This window comes from Petromyzon marinus, chromosome 52, assembly GCF_048934315.1.
Source record: "Petromyzon marinus isolate PM22_M1 ecotype Great Lakes invasive population chromosome 52, UKy_Petmar_22M1.pri1.0, whole genome shotgun sequence".
NCBI classification, from domain to species: Eukaryota; Metazoa; Chordata; class Hyperoartia; order Petromyzontiformes; family Petromyzontidae; genus Petromyzon; species Petromyzon marinus.
This window is the reverse complement of record NC_133718.1, coordinates 12,857,508-12,862,691: the sequence shown is the minus strand read 5'-3', so window position 1 is coordinate 12,862,691 and position 5,184 is coordinate 12,857,508.

The window sequence follows — 5,184 nt, the reverse complement described above, 5'->3', positions numbered from 1 at the left end:
ATCCTCTTTTTTGGACGTTTTGAGCGCTCTGGCCATGGGGGGGGGGGGTGTCGCGTCATCCCCCCCCTTCCCATTGTCTCTGTCTGCGTTCCTCGCCGTTGACTCATCGATAATCCCCTCGCTCCCTCCAACTTAAGTCAACTCTTATCTGCCTAGGGGCTTTTCCCTCCCACCCCACTGTTTACTCTGCCGCTGGGTACTGGCTGGCTGAAGGTCCCACCCCCCCCCCCCTTTTTGGGGGGGGCACCATGTAATCCGGTCTGGGGGGCTCAGCCAATTTCCTGGTCCGGGGAAACCGTGTAATGTCCCTGCGAGTGGGGTCCTCGGGTGAAAACCCATCGTACCAGGTGATCCCTCCTCGAGACCCTACGGGGGTGCATGTGAGTGTTTAGTGGGGCGTGCGTGCGTTCGTGGGGGGGGGGGGGGGTGCGAGGAGAAGGTAGCACCGGCCGAGCTGCTCCGCTGCGGTGGCACCACACACTCTCGTCTCAGACTGCCGAGCCGGAAGTTGGAATCAAACCGGCGCCCTTGGATTAGAAGTCCAGTGTACTGGCCATCACCCCATTGTGGCAGCACCCTGCACTGGCAGATTGTTTAAAAGTTTATAAAATTATCCAGGTCATGCGCTGCTTTCTCATTTTCAAAATGTTGAGACAAAGCCTTCACGTAATGCATAATTATGATTTGCAATCCTTTATCGATCCACTGCTGGCTAGAGGCTTCCCTGCATCATGTCAAGCATCGGAATTGTTTGACCATACTTCACTGGTCAATGCAATGTTGGTGAAAAGGGATGCCCAGTAGAGGTTCAGATATCACTCACCACTGATTATAGCTGCAGCCAGGAATCAAACTCAGGTAGTCAGGTTCATTGTGCAGCGCACTATAACCACTGCTCTCAACCACATACGACACCTATATATGTGCTTAACAGAAGGTGCATGTGCACTGAGTGTGATAACACATAAATGTATTTGAATAATGTATATGTTTCTGATGTAATTACTTTAACTGTGAAATGCAAAAAATACAAACCGACCTGGTAAATTCATCCCCTGGGGTTTGTATCTCGTGGAAGCATTTTTAAATCCAGTAATGTTAGCCTGAGCTTCGCACACATCACAGCATTACAAATACCATATTCCGCACTTTGAATATTAATTCACTTTTTCCTTTGTTTACCTAAACTCAATTTTCAACAACAAGGCAAGACCGAGAAGGTATTTGAGCATCCCTCGCATGGAGAGATGGCATCTTTTTGTTAGTATTACAATCATGCCGCCGTGGTGTTATGGTTATCTCGCTGGACTCTCAATCCAAAGTTCGCCGGTTCGATTCCCTCTCGCGGTGGTGCGGCAGTTAAAATAATGGAATCAAGTTTCTTAAACTCCGCCCTTGTCCCACCGCCGCTGTCCACCCAGCGTTGTAAGTGTGTATATATGTTGAACTTCTTTCGCACCGTACGTAGTCAATCGTGGTAATCGGAGGTGCAGAGGAAGGACAACCAACTAAAATAAGATTGTCAATTTAGATTTCTTCTTCACATCGGAAAAGAAATGTTCCAGACTCCTCGGCGTGTGGTGGGGTAAAGTGTAGGTGTTCCCACCTCTTCCGAGAAGTCTGGAAGAGTAGACCAAATACCTTCTAGAGGGCCTTTATATAGCTCCCTCTTGCTATATAGCTTCCTCTATCAGCAGTAACATGAGAACGCAATCGCAGGGATGAGCAGGCTCACACACACATAGACGCAACAGCCGCTACACTTCACACCAGGGCTTTGGAGAGAAAGCATAACCCCCAGACCCTGGCCTGTTTCTATGTAATTAATAAACCACATATTTCCGGACAATCTACTCTAATGACCTACTAAAAATCAATAACCATATTAAATAATAGCTTTCCTTAAAAGGATTAGAAATGTGAAATAATTTAGTAGTAGTTAAGCATAGATGCACGATGAGGAAAAATTTCCAAGCAATAATTTCTCAAAATTTTACCCATTATGTTGCTTTGCATGTAATACGCAATTAACTCTTAACGGAGGCGGAGATCAAAATTTACTGCGGCGAACAGATTTTTAATTAGCTCATCAACGACACATTTTTTAGAATCCCTCCGAGATCAACGCGCGACGCCAAAAGAGTCCTTTTTGAACATTTTTGCACAAATCTGCCGAGGGGCTCTGATTTAAATGGCTTTGTGCTGACAGCCGATGAATATTCGAATGCTAATAACGTCTCGTTTCTAGCCTTCTTTCACCCAACACCATCCCAGCCCCGTGCTTTTCTTGCCAACAACCGAAGTGGTCCTGGGCGTTTCATATATTTTTTAAATATATATTTATAATTGGGAGGGATTTAAAGGTATTATCACAAAGCAGCACACGGACACATTTTTTTTAATAATGCGTATTACATTTGCGGCTGATAACGCGCCTCCCGGGATGGTAGCCAATCTGCCGTGGAATCTTAGAAACAGAGACCCTGGCGTGAATGTTCACGGTGTGCGGTGACGAGTATGGCCAACGTGTTCTCGGCGTGTTACCACGTGGAAGTGGGGGTGGCTGCACAGAAGATGACAGATCACTTATAATTAGTGGCATTTACGCACGGCGACAAAACGTCCCAAAGAGGACGTCCGCCACGTAGATGGAGCGAATAAATACGTTTCGTTTTGCGAGTGCACGATGAATCGTTACGTCGCATATCCGTGACAGATGGCGATTGCCTGGGCAGGCCTTCGTCCAGCAGTCGATTGATCGCGACTGATTTTTACGATGATTGCGTGATGATTGCGCTGTGCTAAAGGTGACAGGTGGTGTGTGAATATGTCAGTGTGTGCCCGATTTTAGTTCTTTACGGACCAATCCCAGAGTAAGAGATAACGCTTCAAAAACACAGAGTCAGCGTGAAAGAAGAGACCAAAATAGGTTTTAGAGGCACTCTCGAGCTCTGTCTGTAAGAGGCTGTTCTGCCAGTAGTGGTGTGAGGAAGAAATTGCAGGGCTGCGCCTTTACCGAGAATACGTGATTGAACAATCAACATCCGGTTCCCAAGCATGATTTTTTCAGTAATGAAACAACAAGTTCAGCCCAATTGTTGATGAAATTCTAAGCTACAAATATTGACGCGAGGATTATTTGGTCTTAGTATTTATTTTCTGGTTTTTAAAATATTTATTGGGTAAATACTAGAATGTTTCCGTCTTTGTCATTTAAAATACAAATATTTCCTCAAATATTTAAAATAACTACAAAGATAATAATTTACAGCTCTAATTTACGATGCTGGACGAACACCCTCCCCACACCCTTTTGGTTATGAGGGTGTTTGGCCATACCTCACCACGCTAGTCAGTGGAGATACGTGTGAAAGAGTCAGGAGCCCAGGATTCAGATATCACTCACAACGGACGTTAGCCATTGCCAGGAATTGAACTCGAGTGACGAGGTTTTTATTGGAGTGTGATAACCACTGCGCTACCACACTCGCGCCCAACATTCCATTACAGTGTTAGTACAGATAAAGGTGCAGAACTACAATTGTCTGTTCATGGCCTACTCTTCCACAGTGTTCGCGCCAAGAGAACAAACCGGCGACCTCTGGATTGCAAGTCCAGAGTGCTGACCATTATACCGCAGCAGCAGCAGCATTCCATGACTGTTATTCACAGGACTGTATTGCAAAAGGGGCAGTCATAATCTATGAACCATGACTGGACTCATGATTTCCATTCACGGGGCTCAGAATGTCTCAGAAGGACCTCAAACAACAAAATCTCTCTGCAGCCCCGGTGGGTTTGACGGGGACTGTGGATTGTAAGTATTCAACATTTCTCGCAAAGCAGGAGACAAAGGCTTTACACTGGCCTGCTCAGCTTGTTGTCCAGGTGCTGGTGCTCCGATAACACCCTCTTTGAGGCATTTTCCATTACTCGATTCGCCCAATCCATCCTCGCAACCCCCCTGCTCTTTAGGATGTTGGAAACACTGCCTCGGGTGATTCACACCCGTGACCTTGATGAACGGAGCGCATTGTACGAAAGTGCCGGCAGTAATTCACGGAGGCCTCTGTCGTGCACCCAGGAAGCCTCTCCACCGAGGTGACCTTACAACGACTGACCTGAGTCTCACTCTGAAAGACTCAGCTCTCTCGCTTTCTCTCCCTCTGCGGGATCTCCCACTGCTGGGGAGTGGCGAGCCGTCCCATAAGGATTCTACGAGCGGTGATGCGACCTGGTGGTAGCTCCAACTGCCAATTAGCACGGTTGGCTACGTACAGTGCGAAAGAAGTTCAACATACACGCATATATACGTTCTCCGCTTGTTGCAGAGGTCTGGGATTCGACTTTGCAGGCTTCCCTGGTTATTAATGCTGGTGAATTAACAATGGAACATGCGCCGCCTGCTTCCCAGTGGACGTTAAAGATCCCCTGATATCGTTCTAAACCAGTAAGGCCGTCGCGTGCTCGCATCATGGTCTAAAGTTGCCAAACTTCGAAAAGTTACACCACAAATTACTCAATTCGGATTACACCTATAGTATTAATCATCGCCCCCACCCCCTACTGGCAGAATAATGCTGGCTTGCAGGCCAGGTGCTGAGTGACATTGTGCCACGCAGGGACAGCTGCGCCTGGGGGTGCCACTTGCTCACGTGTCGAGATGAGATGCGATGTTGTAAGGCACCCATTACGCTGGAAGCGCTCTGAGATGCCCCTGCATAAAGGAGGGCGGCTTTGTCAACAACTCATGATTGTACTGTGAACTCACAGATTCAGAGTTACCGGTACTGCATTGTCATTCAGCACAACCGCAAACAACCTCCACAAATATTTATTAATTGGATCGGAGACTGCCCGGTGATAGTGGGTGCAGTAGCCTTGGGCTGTGAAATGTGCCAGACTATGGGAAGTACAGTAAACCCTCTCTATTCGCGATGGTTACGCTCTTGAAAACGCTCATGAATGCAGAATTCCGGAATGCAGGAACCTTGTTCCAACGGGAAAAATGGGTTTAACTTCTTGGTGACGGGGGAAATAATACACGTTTAATAACAAATACTACAGAAATTAATTAATTAATTCTAAAACGATGTGTTTCTTAAATTTATTTGGATGGTGATAATTTGACGATGATGGAGGTGGTGGTGGTGGTGATGGTGAGGAATTCAGGAGGATGGCTCC